The sequence below is a fragment of the Lygodium microphyllum genome, chromosome 22 (genome assembly GCF_053477565.2).
Source record: "Lygodium microphyllum isolate KBCC chromosome 22, Lygodium_microphyllum_v1.1.10, whole genome shotgun sequence".
In the NCBI taxonomy this organism is placed as follows: Eukaryota; Viridiplantae; Streptophyta; class Polypodiopsida; order Schizaeales; family Lygodiaceae; genus Lygodium; species Lygodium microphyllum.
The window spans coordinates 92,878,161-92,901,097 of NC_141156.1; the positions used below are offsets into that span (position 1 = coordinate 92,878,161).

The window sequence follows — 22,937 nt, forward strand, 5'->3', positions numbered from 1 at the left end:
AGCATACCGATGGGCACACAATAACTTATTTGGAGCATGCCTTAGACTAGTAAGCACCTCTCCTTATCCACCCCCTCGAATGTGCTCTAAAAGAGATGATACATGTTACATGATTGAATCCAATACAATATACCTACATGGAGTCCTCTGCAATAGAATCAAATACATGAGGCAGCAATCCTTCGAGGAGATCAGAGGCGGTACATGACTGAGCAGATGGCCCAACATACGTGCTTTGTGTTGCTTTCCAAGTATTTACATAGCTTGCATATATCTGAATAATTAATCAAAATAATTTAATTTGAAGGTTGCTAGAGTCAAAGAAAATATTTGTCCTTGGAATTGAAAAATTATTGTGTGATTATGATAATCAATGGTAGGATTAAATTAATGTCAAAAGGGAATACTTAAGATAGTATCGGATGATTGAATAGGTAGAACTAATAAATTATTTTTCTCTTTATATCTATCTATAGAAATTTCTAACCCCTGATTTCCCATGTTCCATTGTATCTAATGCCTTGAATTGAAAACTTAACCTTGTACAATGAATGATTGTTTCTAATTGCAACCTCTTAACCAAATTTTTTAAAATTAAATCATGAGGACTATCATTCTCATGCAAAATAGTCACATTCAAGTCATGCACATAACCTTTCATCTTTAATAATCCATGTAAATATATAATTGTACGTGATTTTCCTTCCATCCTTTTTTTTGTATTGTATTGATAATCTAATCAAGAGAGCGTAGTCAAGCACCTCCTCATTTTATGCAACTAGCCTATGTTTTGATTGTTATTACATGGTAATTGAGCTCGACAATTTAATAGTTAATATCTAAGTTTTTCATAATTATTATAGGAAATTTTTATATTTTTATTTTGAACATTATTATTTACAATTTGAGAGTTTACCTATTATTCAAGTTGTTGTTTGGATACATTTGCATATTGCTGGCTCGACAATTTAATAGTTAATATCTAATTTTTTCATAATTATTATAGGAAAATTTTATATTTTCATTTTGAACATTAATATTTACAATTTGAGAGTTTACCTATTATTCAAGTTGTTGTTTGGATACCTTTGCATATTGCTGGCTCTTGGTTGAAAATTAGAAGAATTATTAGATAGAAAAGAGTTAGGACAATACAACACAAAAGACTTCTTCATGTTGTAGCTGTTATGGAAAGAACAAGGTAGATTGGATTGTTGATCATGAAGCACTTGAGCAATACATTGAAATTTTTTCTTAGCATCATAGCCATAATAAAAAGCTTTATGAAAATAAGTATGTTTGAGAGAATTCAGTTTAGCTTAAATGTTGGATTGTAGACCATCTTTTTATTTTTGTTTTAATATGCTTTAGGGAGCTTCCTCAAGCATGTGCAACAACAATAGCCTTTACCAGAATCTTTTGGTATAGACAAACATATTATCACCTTCTTGCCGCCAATATAAAATAGACCAATTATGCCTCACTTAAATATAAATTTGGAGAGAAACATTAAAATCTTCTTTAACTTTTTCTTAAATGTCAATCCATGTCTTTAGTTGGTCAGTACTAGGGTGAAGAACATTCCACCAAAGTCACATTTTTAACTTTCTTGGGGGAAAATCTTCTTGGTGGAGGTAATTATCAAATAGGTTAAATGAAAAATTTCATCCTTTTTCCATTGAATTCAAAAAAAGTAAAATACTTATGGATTATTTTCTAGTTGTTCTTGATTTAGAGTGCATCAAATACACCTTTCAAAATCTTAGCAATACAATTATCTTCTTCTTGAGCTATAGAATTTTGTTGATGTTTGCGCACTTGAAGGACACTTGTGAGTGCATTCAAATTATGTTAAAGAAGATTGATTTATTATTGCATGAAAATTTCTAAAAGAGGTGATTTCACATTCTCCATATTGATTTCATGAGTATTTGACATGGTAGAATAGTTTCAATGTGCAAGAAATAGCCCTAACAAGATTCCACTACATGTGAATAATCCCTTAAAAACTCACAGAGATAGATTCCTTGTGTACGAATAAGATCAAGAATGCAAAATAATTTATGCATAACTTTGTAGAGAAACAAAGGCTTAAGATAATTGTTCTAGATGTTGAAAGATAAGTTTTAATATGTCACATGCAAGAATATATTCTATAAATTTCAAGAAGGCAAGGTGTATGTAAGCCAATATTAAAAGGGCTTATGGAAAAAGAGGTTTATATAAAGGCCCTCATCCCCCTCAAAAATCTTATGGGTGCCCAAAAAACTAAAGCAGATAAAGCTTTAGGCTTTATTGCTTAAGCTTCAAAAGCTTAAGATTTTTGTGATGGAGAAACAATGCATATAACTTGGATAAAGAAACAACCATGTGACAAATCCATTGCCCCCAATGGCAGGGCATCAATGATCTACTTGCAGTTTGAAGGTCAAGGAGATGACAAGAACTAATGTGTGTTCTCCAAGAAATGGTAGGGGGCAATAGACTGATGGTGAAGAGAGTTCTTTTCTTCAAATCCTTGGGGCAAATCCCTTAACCAATTTGTGATAGAGAAGGAATGCGTGATGATAAAGATAATGTAGATGTCCAAGCATAAATGATGGTTCCATCCATAATGTTAATGCACAAATCAATCATCGTTTTCTGATACCAATGTTGCTAGCCTTCATCTTAGAATAGCCAATCATTGATAGAAAAATAAGATGAGAAGAAAATTGTATAAGAGAAAATACAAAGGTTACAATAATAATAAATAATCTCATGTAGAAGTGCGCAAATAAATGTGCATGCTAACACCCAAAATAATAATCTTGTATACCGAGGGCGCTCCATTGGTAAATACAAAAAACACTCCTTCTATATTATTCTAGCTATTAATGATTTGTTCATGAAGACTACAAAGCACATTAATTCCCTACTTATTTCCCTAGTATATTGCAATTAATGCTATAATGCACATATGTAATAAGTCATAATTATGTAGCAAAACATATATAATAGCAAAAGTCTAGAAATTTAAGTAAACCACATCTTATACTCATGGTAATTAACTAAATATCATAATAGCAAGCAGAGAAAAACATGAAGTACACTTGGATACCCTTATAAGAGACTCGTTGATGATGCTAAATGACTTTTATGTATATTGAAGTCTCAATCCATGATATCATACAAATTAAAAAATGAATTCAGTAAATTTTTACTTTGGCATTAAAAAATTGAACACTCTTGTACACTATGAAGGACATACTCAATAGATTATAGCTCTCTAGAACTACTGAGAGGGCTCATTATGCTATTATAAGGATTCAAGTACATATTGAAGCATAAGACAAAATTTAGGAGAATATATATAATGATGTTGATCCATATGGAAACAAAAAAGAAATTTCGCATTGCTCCCACATAAGAAATACAGAGCATGGAAAAAACAAAGTTCAAATACACACTTCTTAAGCATTATTTTCCACACTTGATCATGCTAGTGGCAATGCTTTTCCTTCAGGTAGCTTCTTGGAGAGGCTCATTCATGATGGGACATATATTGTGACTGCCAAATGTAACTTAAATAGGCTTATTTCTAATTGATTTGAGTGTTTTTTGGCAAAAAATGTGTTTTTTCATGAAAAAAGTCACTAGGACATGTCATGTCTTGCTCAGACAAAAACTATTTTATTTTAAAAATCATTTGTTAGGGTTTTAAGAAAGTAGGAATACATTTATGACATCAAAATGTTCAAAATTTGCACCAAATTTTTGCTCTATATTTTGAAGAATTGTTTGGTAGAAGTCAATATGCTATCACACCATGTCATAGGATGCCACAAGAGTTCCAAATACAAAAAAACATTCTTAATGCAAATAATGCATCTATATAGAGGATGGGTTTGACAATCAGTACAACATATAGACACAATAGTGACGTTTAAAGCGATGGAATTATTCATGGAAAAAAATTACCCTCGTCATCGCTATTCACGTCGCTATTAGCAAGGTAATCGATTCGTCACTATTAGTGTCGCTATTTGCATTGCTATTAGTGTCTCTATTAGTATCTCTATTAGTGTCGGTATTTGCATCGCTATTAGCGTCACTAATTAAGTTAGCGACGCAAATAGTGACGCTAATAGAGACGCTAATAGCAACGGTTGCAAAGTAAATTTCTGACGCAAATAGAAATGGTTACATAGGGGGAAAAAATTAGGTGGTAGGGCATGCATCCCTGCCACCCTTCTAGCTATATGCACTAATTATTCTTGCATAATTTATTTGCCAATGTCACCTACACCTAATGTCTAAAAATTGTGTATCAGATTTTCAAAAAAAAACTGAATCCTTTGATTGCAAAAGCTAGATATAATCAATTCGAAAAGGTATTTCGCAAGGAACTTTTTCATCACTTGCTTAGGCCCGAGAAGAAAAAGAACTTGTGATTGCAAAAGCTAGAGATAATCAATTCAAAAAAATATTACTCAAGAAGCTTTTTTATCACTTGTTAGGCCCAAGAAGAAGAGCTTCACTTCAAGCTTTCATTATAATCAGGACCATGAGGTATGAATAAATCCCATTGATCTTCTACTCACTCCAGCTTATTCCAAACTTGTTCAAGTCTTTTTGGGAGAGCATTTGGACATTTGTAAGGGTTATACCATGGTGTTGGAGTCAGAAACACTTCTTCCTTCTTGTTTTTACCTACATCTAAGTCATCTTCCAACTCTTCTTTCTTGTCTTCACCCTCAATCTTAATGAATAGAGGTGTTTTAAGATCAAAAGAATCAAGCTCATCCTCCCCCTTCTCAAACTCCATTTTTTGAGCTCCGACTAGTTTCTGTACTCCAAGTAGATCCATGGAACGAACAAATTTCTGTTTACCAAGTGATTTCGTAAATATATCTGCTACTTGGTCTTCTATCTTCACATGAAGTAGATCAATCTGTCCTGCAAGTACCATTTCTCTGATGAAATTATAATGAACCTCTATGTGTTTGGATCTAGCATGATAGACGAGGTTGCTAGCCAGCATCCATATATACCTCAGGTTGTGTACATAACCCTCACACTACTCCATATATACCTCTTCAAGCAAGTCACCATTAAAGAATGAATTTTTGATATCCATCTACCATAATTTTTAGCCCTTAGAAGCAGCTAATGTAATGACTATTTGTCACCATTTCCATCTTGGCAACCGAGCTGAAAGTCTCCTCATAATCTAGGCCGTATTGATGTGCATATCCCTTTGCAACCATTTGGGCTTTATACCTTTCCACCCAACAAACCATCTAACTTGCATTTCTCTTTATAAACCCATTTGCTTAAAGACATCGCGTACCTCAACCTTGTACGTCCGAATGTACAACCATGTGTATTAGTTGAAATCATCTATCCAACTGACAGTAGATTCTTGCAAATTTTGTTCTGCCATTTGTCCAACTGACAATAGATTCTTGGTAATAGAAGGTACATGCAGTACATCATGTAGGCTCTTCTTTCTACCATAATAGCTGCAGCAGTCTACCTTCCTACTGGTGGGCCATCCCACACTTGTGCCCAAAATCTTTCCATTCCTTTCAGCTCCAAGTCTTGTATGACTTCCCGAACAACCTTATGAAAATATCTTTTCGAGATGAGAAGCTTGTATCCGTGCTGGATTCTCCTTATCTCCTGAAGGGCGATATTACCCGATTTCTATCTCCTCTTCTTCTCTGGTGGTCGTTGTGCTTTATGGCGAGCACCTGTTACTACACTAGAAGAGGCTCCACCTTGTGCTCCAAGTGGCGGGCTTTGGCATGAGGCCTTCCCATGGCCGAGAAACGAGGACATGCTTGCTTGATTCCTGCCATGCAAGCTTAAGGAGGGCAAGTTGGAGAAGAGACAAAGGTTGGGGGCATGAGAATGAAGGAAGCAAAGAAAGTAAGATGTGAAAATGAGAAGAAGAATGCACTTTTAACCCATTTAAACCCCAAAACTAGGTTAATGCAGTTTCATACGCACTGTCCATCGTGTGATCGTAAATCCATAACCTTTTATCGGAATGCGACGAAACTTCACAAGTGCACTTGTTAGGTGGCCAAGAGCCCAATTGTTTTTGGGAAAAAAAGGCGTATAGACCCCTGGTTCGAAGTTTGGCATCTAAAGAATCCTTTCGTGCTTCTCTTCTCCTTCTCCTTCATGGGTTCTCTCCATCTCCTTTGTAGTTGTTCCCTCTCTTTTAGTGGATGCGGTGGCCATGGTAGTGGTAGTGGCAGCCTCTCTCTCTCTCTCTCTCAAAATCTCCCTTGTGTTGATCTGTCTCCCTTCTTCTCTCTATACATCTCTTCATCAACAAAAAGAAAGAGAGAAGTAAAGAAAAGAGAAAAACAAAGTGAGAAGAGAGAATGCACTTACCTCAAAGCTTGAAGATGAATCCTTTCACACCTCTCCTTCTTCTTCTTCTCCTTTACGGGTTCCCTCCTTCTTCTTTGCAGATGTCCCCTCTCTTTTTGTAGTGGATTGGCGGTGGCAACGGCCTCTCTCTCTCTCAATCTCCCTTGCGCACGTTGATCTCTCTCACTTCTTCTCTCTATACACTCGTCATCAACAAAAAGAAAGAGAAAAGTAAACAAAAGAGAAAAACAAAGTGAGAAGAGATAATGCACTTATCTCAAAGCTTGAAGAAGAATCCCTTCGTACTTCTCTCCTTTTTTTTCTCCTTCGCGAGTTCCTTCCTTCTCCTTTACACTTGTCTCCTCCCTTTTGTGGATGGCGGCGGTAGCGATGACATTCTCTCTCTCTCTCTTGCTTATTTACAAACCTGTAAAATGCCATGCTCGGATTTCGACACTTTTTTATGAAGCCCCTCTCTCTCCCGTTTTTATTTCTCTCCATCTCTCTCTTTCTTCCCCTCCCTTCTTCTCTCTATTTCTCTCCCTCCTTCCCTCCCCACTCTCACTCAACTCATCTCATTGCAAAGACAATCAAAGATAGAAAATAAAAAGCTTAAAAAATAAAGATATTGAAAGAAATGTCATCCCACCTCTCTTTATCTCTCTCTGATCCCCCCTATCCTTTTACTTTTCTTTCTTAACCTTCTCTCTCACTCACTCATTGTTTTCCTATTTCTCTCTCCCTCTCTCTCGCTCTCTATTTTTTCTCTCTATCTCTCTTTCTCCCTCTCTCTCTCTCTCTCTTCTTTTCACTCTCCTTCCTCTCTCAGCTACCTCACCCTTCTTTTCTACCTCCTTCTCCTCTCTTCCTTCCCTCTCCCTCTCTCTATTTATCTCCCCCTCTCTTTCTCTCTCTATTTTCCTTTCTTTGTTTCCTCTCTCTTTGTTTCTTCCCCCCCTCTCTCATTGTTTCTCTCACTCATCCTCCTCTCTCCTCCCTTCATCTCTCATTTCTTTGTTCCTATTTTCTTTCTCTTTGTTTCATTTCTCTCCCTCTTTCTCTCTTCCTCTCCCTTCATTCTTCTCCTTCCCTTCCTCCCTCCCTCTCTTTCCATATATCTCTTTGCAAAGAAAAACAAAAAAAGAAAACAAGAGAACACAAAAATAAAGCAAGAAGAGGCAACATACCTACCTGAAAGGCCTGAAGATTAAACCCTTTGTACCTTCTCTTCGCACCTTCCCTCCCTTCTCCCTTTCACATTTCTCTTTCTTCTTTGTGTATAGCAGCGGCGGCGGTGACGATGGTGATGAGCTCCCTCCCTCCCTCCCTCTCTCTCTCTCTCTCTCTCTCTCTCTCAAAGCTTTAAGCTCTCTCGCTCTCTCTTTCATTCTTTCTCGCAAATGTTTTCTCGGCAAAGGTCACGCTCGGGTTTTCAAAACTTTTTTCTCAGATCGGCGTTGCTATTAGCGTCACTATATGAATCACTATTAGCGTCTCTATTAGCATCGCTAATTCTATTAGCGATGCTTTTAGTGACACCGTTTTTTTGCATCGCAAATGGTCGTTCCTATTGCCCCATTTCCTTGTAGTGAATAGAACATACATTATATGATGAATTTAGTTTCTTCTATGCTAGCTTCATCCTTTGGTTCAAACCTATATAAGTTGAAATGAATATACTTGTTTGGTTTCATATGCTTATTGAGACAAATCTCACATTTAAGGAGCATCAAATTAAATTATATGTTTTGATTGGTTTCACTTTGTTTTTACTTGCTTGAGAAATCTGAGTCTGAATCATGCCAACACTCTAAGTTCTCATTGAGTGATTATATGTGAGTAACTAAACAAAAATTGATTGTAAGGTTAAATGTGATATAAGTTATTGTAGCAACATAAACAATTTCTTGTTGTTTATTAGATGGGTGAGTTCTCTCAACCTTAATCATGAACAAAAGAGCATTGAACCATTCTCGATATGCATTGATAATAAAACTACACATCATGTCCAATGTTTAAATTCCTTAAATTATATATATTCAATTGCACAATTTTATGTTTGATCAATTATTTAAATTACATTCTTACATTGTTTCATTATAGGCTTGTGAGTTATGAAGCCATTTGAACTTAATTAATTGGTGAATGTCCAAAACCTTTTGTCCAGACTACTTAATTGATTGCAGGATATGATACGACAAATCAATAATTTTGTGAGGAGTAACTTATATTGAGATAGTTTTGACAAAGCTCTAATTAATATAAACTCCATGTTCTACTTGCAAAGATGTTGATCCAAAATTAAGCTAAAAAATGAAGCCCATTTTGTGCATCTTGTGATTCTGGGCGTCAATACAACTTTCTATGTTAACACGTACAAGACATCAAATCAATAGTCTTGAAATTTAGACGTCATTAGAAGACCAACCATCGGTGATGGCAGATGGTTTTCAAAGGAGAGTAGAGCACCTCGGGCATTGAATATGGAACTACATATATGGGTTTGGGAGACTTGTCATGCAACTTTGGACATGTAACCGTTTTGTAATCGGAATTGGTTTGTGTAAGCGGTTTTGGGTCGGGGGCCGGGGGGCAGAGAGAGAGAGAGGGAGAGAGAGCCTTATATACAACTGATTGGTATCAGGTATTGGAGGCCTTGAAGCTTAAGCTGGATGATCTGGAATGGCAGCAATGACAAGGACAAGGGGTAGTTGAATGACTAAGAATAAGTAAGGAGGCAAGAGGACATACTCGATCAGTAAGGTGACGGCGACGACGACGACGACGACGAGGATGTCGCAGCTGCAACGGGTTTGGCAGTCCTGTACTGAAGAAGACGAATAATGACAATGCGTAGAAGAAGATGAACAAGAAGACAGGAGGCTGGCTGTGATCCACACAAGGCTTGCGACGAAGAGAATGGCTGTCGATGTGAGACTCCATACGAGCAACAGAGATACTAGGCTGACGCACATGTACGCCGAGGCCTCTCCCATTGTTTTCCCATAGAGAGCCACCAAACCTTCTTACTCGTAGCCTTTGTGTTGCCCTTCCACCTAAACTTCTTCCGGTTCTTTTAGGGCGTTTCCTTGATCCTTACTATACTTTAGTCTTCATGCAATGCAACAACCATGCCTTAGCTTAACGCAATGACACAAATTCACGCACAAGCAAGAGCCCTTCTCAATTCAAGAAGGACATGGTGTAACAAGCACGTCTTTGCTTAGAAGTGGAGTTGGCCAAAAACATACATGCACATGCACACACGTGCATATATATATGTGCATGTGTGCATGTGCACACAGACACAAAAGGCTAGAAGCGTCCATTGTCAATCACTGAACTGCATGTGGTTTTAAGAACAATTAGTGCAAGTATAACCATGTTGCCTAGGGGGCAGTTCAAGAAGCCTTTGCTATAAAACCAAAATATTTAAACAAAAACCTAGCATGTTTTATAGTTGGAATACTCTAGACAAAAAGATTGCCAAATTTAGAGTATCTACTATCCAAATTTTGAAAAGTTTTTAAAATCATTCTAGGTATTAAGTCCTCCCATATATTATGAACAAGTGTAACATGCATCTTGTTTTGAATTTATGTAGACTACTACCATAGAAAACCACCTTACCAATTAGGTTGCATGAATCTATGTGCACCTTTTGTCCTTGCCTAAAGAAATGTATTTATATAATAAAAATGGCATTAGCTCAAACTCAACATCATCATACCTTTTAATCATATTCAAGGGTTGCACTAGTAGCACACTAGGTTAAGAAAGGGCCTATGATATTTATACTAAGCCATGTGAATGAATTCCATTTTCACGAAGGCGATTTAGAGAGGTTTTCCAAAAATTTCCATACACATTCAAGAAAACCTAGTAGCCTTGCTTAGTTGAAAACTCTCAAACTTGGTAGCCTTTATTCATTGAAAGCTTTCAAACACTCTATAATGGAGATTAATGATGCTTTGATTTTTGGAAAGTGTGGAAATTAGAATCAATAAGATGCACATGGTGGTCTACCCCATAATATGAAGGAGAAAAAATGTTGCATCATAACATGTAAAAATGATGCACATGAGAAGCATGATGCAAAAACAACAATAGCAAAATGGTACAAAATTTAGTTGAAACCAAACAAAAGTGCATGAAAAGCACGCTAAAAGATTTCACCATAGCAAAAGCATGAGTAAAGAATGTTATACCATAAGTATTAGGTTGAGCGTTTAGTGTTGGCGTGAGTGTGTAGGAAACCTTAATACTTGCTATTTAGATTAAGTTGTGGTTGCATTCACTTGTCATTAAAGGAAGTATCACTTATTGTTTCACATGTAGCTAGCTTTTATTAGGGTGGGATCTCTTTGAGCACGTTCGACTTGCAACCGTAAAAGACATTGAAAAATCTATGGTCTATTTAATGAATACTGAATAATAGGTAAAGAAAATGATAGTTTGGATACCTTATATGAAAAATGTGCATTTTACATGAAATCGTTATATGTAAAAGTTGTTTCAAGTGTGTTTGCAATCAAAGTCAGAATCTTATTAAAAAACTATGGAAAAAGTGGATAAATATTGAACTCGCTAGAATCACAAGGAAACAAGGGGAAGGCGACGCATTGCCATATTCTCTTTCATTTTTTACTAACTAAAAGCTTTGTTGATAGTCCAACAAGCTTCATGAACTACTTTATAGAGTTTGAAGGTTAGGTTTTTGTAGTTTAGTGATGACCTTGAATTTTCATTCATATTTACTCTTGACTCATGTATGCACATCTTATTATCTCAAGCATTTGATGTGGATATTTTTATAATGTTTCCTGTGATTGATTCATTTATGTGTGTGTTTCAAATAGGTGGACCAATTAACCAATTTTACCAAACTCTAAGATACATGACATGTATAATGAAGGATTTTCTAATAATTTATTTGGATCTTCTAACAATGGGAACTACCTTATAAATGGTGGATGACCCTTACTGGCCCTAAAAAATATTGCTCATACTTCAAAGGATTATCATGCTACCCATTTTTAACACTCTATTAGCATAGGAAAATAAATCGTTTGGCATTAGTATCCTTTCCACATGTTGAATGGTCTTGCAATAGCAATACATATGATTATCTAAGTTATTGGTATTAAGTTCTTTGAAGAGTTGTTGTCATCATTTAAGATCACAAATGAGCATGTTAATTATTAATACTATTTTGTTTTCAATGTAAAACTTGTGATCAAACAATTGTCTTATTCATTTTCATTAATTTCAATTTGGATCTCAATGTGTCATCAAATAGGCCTTTCATGTGTAGTTATTATGAGTATCGAGTTAAAGTTATATGATCCATTATCATAAGTTGTTTTGATTGAAAAAATGGTATACTAATGCTGACGCCAAAATAACATAATTGTTCTTACAAGTACTAGAAATTTGAATCAAAATAGAAATTTCATAGATTAGACATTTCGTATGTTTCAAGGTATATGTAATGTTTTCTAGGCAAGGTTATGAAAATATCTTAGTTTAATTTTTCATCTCATTCCCTATCTTTCCATAAAGTTCTAGTTTTCTTATTGTTTAACTTACATTTGAATGGTTTTGTGTATAAGACACCCTATTTCCTATTGCATATAGTTAAGGAAATATCATTGGTACTAGGTTTAATTGAAAAATTTTAGCATCCCTTGTCATGGAAACTAAACTTTAAACTTCTTAAAATCAAGTAGTGATACCTTAGTACAATTAAAATTACTCTATATACACATTGTATGAATGTCTACCACATTGTGTGTGTGTTCAACACTTAAATCTAGTTTACGTAACTATCTATATAAAGAAGTTGGTGTGTTATTGTAGTATCTCATGGGATCTCAATAGAATGGTTGGATAAAGATGTACTTACTCTTTCAAGGTCTTTTACTCTCTTTGGTACAAGCTATCTCTCACATAATCAACTTGTACTCAAGCTTTAGAGATGAGCCATTGACCAACCCTCCATTCTAGCCCATGTCCATAGGAAAAAAAATAGAGATTCAAGAACAAGTATGATAATCTCATTCTAACTCTCTCATGATTGTTCAAGACATTGAGAGAAAATCATGTTTAAGTGATGCCCTTTTGTTGATCTACTATCCAATCTATCATTCACATGCAAGAATGCCATGTTGAGAAGAAAAGGAAGAAGGAGAATAATGTAGAAGGGAAGCATCTCTTTGGTCCATTACTCCCTCTTTCTTTCATTCACTCACTCCATCACTCTCTCTTTCTCTCTGTTACAACTATATATATAATCTCTCACTTGACTTGGGTCTCACCTATATATACTAACTCTACATCAATATGAATCATTCTTTGGGAGCATGCCTTGTGTATCTCTCTCGTACTTTCTCTCTCTCTCTCAACATGGTATCAGAGCTATGGATGTGTAGCAACAACAAGGAAGATAAGTTGTTTCATTGTTTATACTTGATTGAATTCTTTGCACAAGTGATGATTTGATACATGAACTTGTTCAAATTATAAGTATTAGTTAATTTTGTCTTTAAAAACAAAACCGGGTCCAGGTGTGTAGCTCTCGTCGTGCTCTCGAATCTTGTCAAAACAGCTTGTCAATCGGAGTTCTGGATCAAAAGTTATGACAATTCAAGATTCGAGACAGCAATTCTGCTCGAATCTGCGATTCTTTATTTAAAACTGTATTTCTAATTACAGTTTGTTAATCCCCAATTACAGTTTATTAATCGCTCGTCTTCGTTAATGATGTTGATTATGACAAGCAAACATCTTGCTATTTTTAGCGATGTTTTATTATCGTTCACGTTCTTTGCTTGATCGAAATAGCACTTTTCTTATATGCGTCATCTCGTCTTGCACGTTACGCCTCTCTATTTCGGGCTTTCTTTTTAGTCACTCAATACTTACGTGCATATCCCTATTTTGATTGTCATGCGTCTCAACTACGCTTGTCTTGATCATGATTTGTAGATTCTGCGATCTCATCTTATTTGTTTTCTCTCGACATACAGGCATGGCCAATTGCGTAATTGTTAACGGATATCCGTTTGGCCAACGTTCGGTTCCCTTCTTCCAAGGACAAGGCTTTCCTGGGTGGAAAGCAAAGATGATGCTAATTCTTGAAGGTGACGAATTATTTGATATTGTTTTGGGCGACCTGTCTTGCCCAGTTCAACCTATTGATGTGATGAATAACAATTCTGTGATTACTGATGGTCCATTATTTGAACAATGGAAAATTGATCATACTGATTGGATTCGTCGTGACAAAGCGGCTCGTCGTTATATATTGTCTGCACTTCCTGACTCACTTATGTTGATGAAAGCTCATTAAGACATGCACTTGGTATTGTTCCAAGTTCTTGTCTCACTGATTGAGGCATGTATCATTGTATTCGAGAAAACTTTATAGTAAATCATTTTTTGTATCGTAGGTATGTGTAGGGGCTCGGGTTTTTCCCTTGTTCTCCCCAAGGGTTTTTTCACTCGCAGCCAGAGACCTTTGTTTGAGTGGGGATGTTACAACTATATATATCATCTCTCACTTAACTTGGGTCTCACCTATATATACTAACTCTACATCAATATGATTCATTCTTTGGGAGCATGTCTTGTGTATCTCTCTTGTACTCTCTCTCTCTCTCAACGTGGGGATGTTACAACTATATATATCATCTCTCACTTGACTTGGGTCTCACCTATATATACTAACTCTACATCAATATGATTCATTCTTTGGAAGCATGTCTTGTGTATCTCTCTTGTACTCTCTCTCTCTCTCAACACTCTCTAGCAAGTCTATGGCCATCAAAAACTCTCCACATGGGGAGAGCTATGAGAGAGAGAAGTAGAATATAAGTTGTGTAAACTCTACTAGGCATATGATTAAATAGAAAGTTGAAGGTGAAATTAAACTCAAAGATGGTCAATGTAGGCTAAATAAAGAGCAAAAGAAATGGTAATTGGGCCTTAGATATAGAAAAAGTGAAAATAATAGGACTCGAGAGTTTAAAAAGCCACAAGAATGATTTTTTCATAAATCCATATCCTCATGTCTCTTAAACTTTTTTATTAATTTTAAACTATCATAGAATGTGGAGACACTACAAGGAAAGGGGAAAATAGTGATGCCAAGTTTTGATGCAAATTCGCGGTGTTGTTATTTGCATCGCATAAATAGCGACGGCACTCAGATGAAAAAAACGCGGCCAAAACCCAAGCGCGGCATTTTGCGAAAGAGTTTGCAAAAGAGAGAGTAAAAGAGGGAGGGAGAGAAAGAGAAACAGATAAAGAGAAGGAATAAGAGCTTCTCCCCACGCCGTCGTTGTGCCGCTGTTTGCAAAGAAGAGGAGGAATTGTATGAGGGCGAAGAGGAGACAAAGAATCCATCTTCGAGCCTTTATGGTGAGTGTATTGCTTCCTCTTGTCAAGATTGTGGGAGAGAAGGAAGGAGTCTCACTTGTAGCTTTCTTGCTTGCACAATGGGGGAATACACACAAGGGTGGAGGCTCAAAACAGCTTTCCTCTTCTTAGTTGTGTAAGCCAAAAAGAACTCAAGTACATAGAAATAGAAGAACCCTATATATGGGTCTCAAACCAAACTCAACTAACTAAGGTGGCATACTAACTAAGCCACGAACTAGAGTAGATAAGGATAGCTTTCATGTAGCTATTATTCATGGGCGGTGTACAAACCGCATCTACAGCTAACAAGTCCGTGACATAAATGCACAACGGTCACCCTGGCATATCACAAGTGGAGCTTGATATCTCAACACTCCCCCTCGAGCTCAATCCCAATTCCTGCACACCAAGTAGGTCTCTGAACTTGCGAAGCTTCTCTGCACCCAATGCGTTCGTAAATATGTCAGCTACCTGATCCTCTGTGCTGACATAAACTAGATCAATAAGACCTAGTAAAACTCTCTCCCGCACATAATGATAATGCACCTCAATGTGCTTTGTTCTAGCATGATAGACTGGGTTATTTGCCAAGTGTATACTACTCATGTTGTCACAATAAATGACAACTGGCCCATCTGTAGGCTGATGCATATCATAAAGTAGCTTATGCAACCAAGCTACCTCACATGTAGCCATTGCTGCACCCCTGTACTCAGCCTCTATGCTTGACAAGGCAACTGTAGGCTATTTCTTGTTGCTCCAAGTGACTGCAACACTCCCAAAAGAGAACACATATCCACTGGTAGATCGTCTATCAGAAATATTAGCAGCCCAATCAGCATCAATATATCCATGCAACTGTATCTGAACCCTAGTCTCATAAAGTAGTCCATACTGCAATGTGGACTTCACATACCTGAGTATGCATCTAGCCGCATCCAAATGCAGTTTCCTTGGAGCCTGCATAAATTGACTTACCAATCCAACAGCATAGCTCAAATCTGGCTTGGTAATAGTCATATAAATCAAACTTCCTACTATGCGTTTGTACATAGTAGGGTCTTCCAGAAGCTCACCTGCATCTGCGCTCAGCTTCACATTCTACTCCAAAGGAACTGAAATAGGCTTACAGCCTGTCATCCCATATTTGGACAGTATGTCCAATCCATACTGCCTCTACAAGAGCCGTATCCCACTTGGTGATCTAATCACCTCAATGCCCAAGAAATAATGCAGCTCTCCCAAATCTTTCATCTCAAACTTCTGCTTCAATAACATTTTCACATGAAGGATATCTTCATCACTGTCACCTGTCATAATCAAATCATCAACATAAATGACAAGTAGCATAATACCTTTCTCTGTTTTTCTCACATAAAGTGAGAAATCTGCCTTGGAAATCTGAAAGCCAATAGTGGCAAGATACTGTCCTATCTTGTCAGACCATGCTCTAGATGCTTGCTTCAAGCCATACAAGGCTTTCTTCAACCTGCAAACAAACTCAAGATGAACAATATGCACATAACCTGGTGACTGCTCCATATAGACCTCTTCTTGCAAATCACCATGCAAGAAGGAATTCTTTATATCCATCTGATGTAAAGACCATCCCTTTGATGCAGCCATAGCAATAACTGCTCTTACGGTTGCCATCCTTGCAACCGGACTAAATGTTTCTTCATAATCAATGCCATATGTTTGTGCATATCCCTTGACTACTAATCTTGCCTTGTATCTGTTCACAAAACCATCTGCATTGTGCTTCACCTTATAAACCCACTTACAGCCAATTGCATTCTTACCTTTAGGCAAAGGTACCAATTCCCATGTAGCATTTGCTTCCAAGGCATCCATTTATTCATCCATGGATTTCTCCCATTTTTCTTTTCCAATGGCTTGCTCAAAAGAAGTGGGTTCTGGTTCCTGTATCACTTTGACCATATATGCATAGTGAATGGCTGTAAATCCATCATATTTCAGCCTATCCACAGGATACCTAGCTCTGGTAGACTTGCACAAAGTAGGTTCACTCCTAGGTGCTCTCAAAATATCCCTGGTCTTCCTTACTCCAAGTGTAACAATAGAAGGAATACCCAACTCATCATCAATGCTCTCTTCTGAGCCACTGGATTCACCATCCACATAAGAGTGACCTGCATTCACATCAAACATGGGCTGATCTACCTTCTCTTTTCCTTTTTGTGATACTTGCATACCACTATCTGCATTGCTTTGAGAAGATTCTCCTGATCTCAATCTGTCTATCCATGGCGAAGAATGTGAACCACTGCTAGAGGACGCTCCAGGTCCACTAATATCTTGTGACTGCTGCTGTGAATTCTGTGCAACATTACCATTTTGTGCATATACATTATCAATCATATTTACTGGTTTATACCAGCTACTCATCTCATCAAAAACAACATCTCTGCTCACTGTAAACATACGAGTAGAAGGGTTATAGCATCTATACCCTTTCTGCTACAGAGAGTAACCAATAAAGATGCACTTCTTAGCTTTTGGATCCAACTTGGATCTCAACTCATCTGGCACATGAACATAGGCAATGCAACCAAAAATTTTCAAATGAGAAATATCTGGTTTCCTACCAGTATACCTCTCCTCTGGAGTCATCCCATGTATTGTTGCAGTGGGAGTCCTGTTCATTATGTAGACTGCTGTAGCAAGTGCCTCAGCCCAATAAAAATCTGGCAGGTCTTTTTCATTGAGCATGGCACGAGATACCTCTCCAATATGCCTATTTTTTCTTTCAGCAATTCCATTTTGTTGTGGGGTATGACTACATGAATATTGCTGCTTTATGCCATGCTCCTGCAAGAACCTTGCAAACTCATTTGAGAGGTACTCTCCCCCTCCATCTGACCTTAGGCATTTTATTTGCAGGCCTTTTTCTTTTTCAACCATACCTTTAAGAGTTTTGAAATGCCCAAAAACTTCACTTTTCTTTTTCATAAAATACACCCAAACTTTTCTGCTATAGTCATCAATAAAAGTGACAAAATAATGATAGCCTCCAAGAGATGCAGGTTTATAGTCCACACATCAGAGTGGATTAATTCCAATGGCTTCTTACTCTCTTGAACATGTCTAGGAAATAGTTTCCTTGCCTATTTTCCAAATTGACAGGCTTCACATACCTTATGTATTTCTGCAACCTTGAATTTAGGCAATCCTGCAACAATATTTTGGGCCTGCATTGATTTAAGTCGTTGTACATTAACATGACCAACGAGTTTATGCAAGATATCAATATCTACAATACAACTACACCGGTCCCATGTGCAAACATTGCTGCACTCAATTCAGGCATGTCTGCATCCAACGTAAACATTCTGCCCTTCTTCTTTCCTTTTGCTATCAAGCGACCTTTATTTTTCATATCCTCAACAAAGCATCCATGAGGATTAAATCTGACCTGCAAGCCCTGCTCAACCATTTGACCAATAGAAACCAAATTCTTGGTGATATTCGGGACATGAAATACATCGGACATGTATTTCTTTTTTCCATCCTGCATAGACAAAGGAATTTTTCCAATCTGCACAATAGGATGTGCAGTATCATCACTAGTCTCCACAAATCCTGGTTTTTCCATTTTCCTTGCATCCTCCATCCATTCTGCATGACCTATCATGTGGTTTGATGCACCTGAGTCAACATACCATACATCGTTGCTTTCTTCTGCACTTGTCACAGAATTGTTCATGTGCTGCACCATAAACAAATGCTCATTTCTGTCATCACCCTGTCTACTAGAAGATGCATAATTCCCTTGTTGCAATTTTTCATTCATGATGTCATTCTGCTTTTTATAGTAGTCCTTAGCCATATGACCCATTTTACCACAGTAGAAGGATTCAACATTGCTGTTTGCATTTTGGCCTCTTTGCCATCCACCACGGCCTCTTTGGCTCCCCCTGCCTCTAGAGTTACCACGTCCTCCTCCATAGGACTGGTTTTCTTGAGTTTGCTGCATATTCTGATTTCTACTACGGCCTCCAGATCAACCTCCTCTACCTCTGCCTCTACCTCTTCTAGCATTTGAGTAGAAGACAACTTCTTTTGAAGTTCCTCCTGAAGAAGATGCACCATCATTTCTCTGCTCCTCAGAAATTAGAAGAGCAATCAACTCCTCAAAATCAGGGAATCTTTCACAGATGGAAATGGATGTTCGGAACTGTGCATAATCCTTTCCTAGACCATTCAAGGTCACAGAAACTAAATCATTATCTTCCACTGGCGACCTAATGGAAGCAAGTGCATCTGTAATCTTCTTCACCTTCATGTGGTAGTCATTGATGCTCATATTTTCTCTTTGCACATTATGCAACTCTTGCTTGAGCTGCATTTTCCTGGCTTGCGTATTTGTGCTATACATTTTTTACAAAGTATCCCATGCCTCCTTTGGCGTACTTGCATCTTGAATATGCATAATCATAGAGTCTGAAATGTGATAGACAGCCAGTATATAACTTTCCTGGCTCATGCCATGCTTTAAATGCCTGTATTTGCTGTTGATTGGGAACATCAGGAAGAACTGATTCTTCTTCATTTCTTGCAACAAATTCCCAATATCCTTTTCCCATAAGGAAATTCGTCATTCTAAACTTCCATGCTTGGAAGTTGTTCTTGTCAAGCTTTTCAGTGACAATCTGTGAAAGAGAATCAGATGCTATTACAGAACACTACAAAAAATTATGTCACTGCAAAGAACACAGCTTCAGCCTCACAAGGGCAAATCTGCAAAACTGACGAAAGTGGTATTTGACCACACAGTCACTTCCTAGTGACGATTTTGCATCAACATGCAACAAGGATGATTCTGTAACTCCCAATGTCTCTGCGCACAGGCATACAATGCAATTTCTACAGTAACTTTTCACCAACCTGTAAAACAGTGGTCGCACAGCATACAACTGGTCCTTTTCCTGAGTGTGTGCATAAAACTTCCGCCTCCAAAACAGGCCCCGAAATGGCCTCAAATAAAAAAAACAGGGTTACCAAGGGCCAAAGCTCTTACCCGCAGCATATACTGCCCTCTTGCTTCATCGTGAAGGGTGTCTCAACCTGAGACAATGTACTCTTGCACTTTCCGGCTGTGCTACCTGCAGAGACTTGCTCCCAAAACAGAAGAATGAAAGCAACATCGGTCCTCTTACCAGAACACCGTGAACTTGGCTTGCTTTCTTGAGCTCCTTACCACGAACAAGGCTTTGATACCATGTCAAGATTGTGGGAGAGAAGGAAGGAGTCTCACTTGTAGCTTTCTTGCTTGCACAATGGGGGAATACACACAAGGGTGGAGGCTGAAAACAGTTTTCCTCTTCTTAGTTGTGTAAGCTAAAAAGAACTCAAGTACATAGAAATAGAAGAACCCTATATATGGGTCTCAAACCAAACTCAACTAACTAAGGTGGCATACTAATTGAGCCACGAACTAGAGTAGATAAGGATAGCTGTCATGTAGCTATTATTCATGGGCGGTGTACCAACCGCATCTACAGCTAACAAGTCCGTGACATAAATGCACAACGGTCACCCTGGCATATCACGAGTGGAGCTCGATATCTCAACACCTCTTGGTTCTTGTTCTTTCTCATTTTCTTTTGTTTGTTTTTGTTGAGAATGAGGTGGATTAAGGAAGAAAGATAGGAAATGAGAGAGGGAAAAGAAGAAAGGAAAAGGAAGAAAGAACAACAGAGAGAGGGAATAAAGATGAAACATAATAAAGAAAGAGAGAAAGAGAGAGGGAGAGAGGGAGGGAGGGAGGGAGAGAGGAGAATGAATGAGAAAACATGAGGGGGTAGACAAAAACAAAGAGAGACCGTAGTCATGCAAGAGGACATTTCATGGTTAAAAGCTTGGTGAAAGAAACTCCCTTCACCTTAACACGTCACAAGGGCCATATTGAATCACATTGATTAGGCAAAACAAAATCCTAGTTGTGCATGGTGCACCTACATACACTTGCAAGTTAGTAAAATTGCAAATTTCTAACAAAGGACTACAAGATGCATAAATAAATAAATAAATAAAATCACAAAACACATAAATATTTTTGAAAAAAGGAGAGACCAAATATTGACAGACTCTAGAAACCCCTAAAATCATAGCTTAGACAAAGAAAATACACTGTGAAAAATGGACCTTATTATCAAAAATATTCTAAAGCTTACACACCATGCAACAGAGACTATGTCACTAAGAGCAGAATTTTGGTGCCGAGAACTGCTTAAAAATAGCTAAAAATTATGAATATTAAGGGAAAAATATTCAACGTCGAAGGCGGCGGCTCGATCTAGGACGATTTTAAGCGCCAAAGTGCTTTAAAGGTGCCCGAGCGACACTTCTTGATTTTTCATAAATTTTCAAACTATCGTGCAGGTTGACAAGAGTTACCGGCCAATGCGGGATGCCGAGCCGGATGCCCAGGATTTTTGAGAGCTCAATTTGGAGTCCGGACGGGGAAATGGCCAAGAAACTAGTTAAGATGCGAAGAGGTGGACATTAGAGTGGCCAAAGTGGGCATGACTTTTGGCAGCCCCCAACATTTTATGTAACATGACTAATCGTGGAGAGAGAGAGGATAAAGCAATATGAGGAACAGGCGCCAAAATTTACGCCCAAATGTTGATCATTCTCCTCCCTGCCTGCAAATAACCCACATCACTGATCATTGCCCTTGCTTCCCCCCTGGATGCTGACTCTATCGCTGTGTTTCGCTCCTCGAATGGTGGTCTCTATGAAGAATTCTGATTTCAGTCTTTCTCTCTCCTCCCTCTCTCTCCCCAAAAGGCAGATTCATGTGGTGAAGAAGAAGAAGAAGAATGGATGATGGATGCTTGTCCAATGAAGACCGGATTGCTCCGTGGTTCAAGAAGAATGAAGATTGCTCATTGTGGACTATCATGAGCATTAATGGTGGCTGGAACTCAGTCTCGAGATATGGCAAATAAAAACCCGCAACCCGCAAAGAACGGTAATCTCATTTTTACAAAGGAAATTGATGTTTTATGCAATTTGCTTCATGGATACTTGTTCCCATGGTATGATTATGCATTATAATGTTGTTTACAATGTCTTCCAACTGTTTATGATCAGAAAATCAAAAAATCATAAGTGTTGTGGATGAAATTAATAGTGTAAAACCGGTAAAACATGTGAGATATGAAAAAATTGGGTGTTTTTGATATATCAATGGAAAATGTAATAAGACACACCAACTAAACTAGTGTTTTTGCTGCAAATAAACCTAAGGGCCACAGCCCACAACTCATTTTGAATTTTCAGTCCTTTAATATTTAAAAAAATACAAGAAAAATGAAAAAAATGGAAAAAATAGGGGAAAAATGGATTTTGAGTGCCGAAAATTAAGGAAAAATAAGATTCATGTTTGTGGATGTATGGGGGGTCTGAAGTATGAAGTTTAGCCTCAGTTTAGCCCTAACTTTATGTTTTAGTGAGTTTTTATGGCTTTTTATGCAATAAAAATGTGGAAAATGAACCCTAAACCTATGCACCATGCACAACCTAAACGGGTGAGGGGGTATAGTGTATGAAAGGTGTTTAAATGCTGTATGAAATGATGAAAAGCTTGCTGGTTTTTTATGCATACCATTTGGGCTGGTCGATAATTAAAGATTAATAACCTAGTAGCAGGAGGGTTTCCCGGTGCTAGGTTCATGCAACGCTGCATACGAGCGATAGTTGAAAATCATTGAAAGAAATGTTTTCCACATGTACACCAATGCTGATTTTCTTAATTGTTTGAGCACGTGGACATTCACAATTTGCATGAAGCATGAAATGATAAAGAGTATCAGACAATACCTCCTGGATGCATGGCAATTGCTTTCTAGAGGATCATGACCAACGTTGAGTGGGTAAGGTTGTCCAAGTTGTAGGCTAGGCGTTGGGTCTAAGGGGAAAGAAAGTGAGGAATGGTACATTCTTGGATACGATCAATTGGTACCTTGAGTGGAAATGTGTGCGATGTTGTATTATATGTGTTTAGCGACGCATCGAGGGGCCTATCCCCAAGGTGTAGGAGAGTCGCAGTGAGGTAGCGGCAGTCAGCCGTGGGAGGACCTCCTATGTTTGTGTTTCGTGCTACTTGGCAATGTGTTGGG

The 22,937-nt window shown here is 37.7% G+C and overlaps 1 long non-coding RNA gene across 1 annotated transcript; it reads right to left on the reverse strand.

The window, feature by feature from the left end:
* Positions 1 to 4,262: 4,262 nt before the first annotated feature.
* LOC148017407 (uncharacterized) lies at positions 4,263 to 9,694 on the reverse strand. The gene is made up of 3 exons (XR_015687933.1): positions 9,118 to 9,694; positions 6,673 to 6,793; positions 4,263 to 6,562 (listed from the first exon to the last, which is right to left on the reverse strand). It is a non-coding gene; the product is annotated as an uncharacterized LOC148017407 (long non-coding RNA).
* Between the last annotated feature and the right edge of the window lie 13,243 nt (positions 9,695 to 22,937).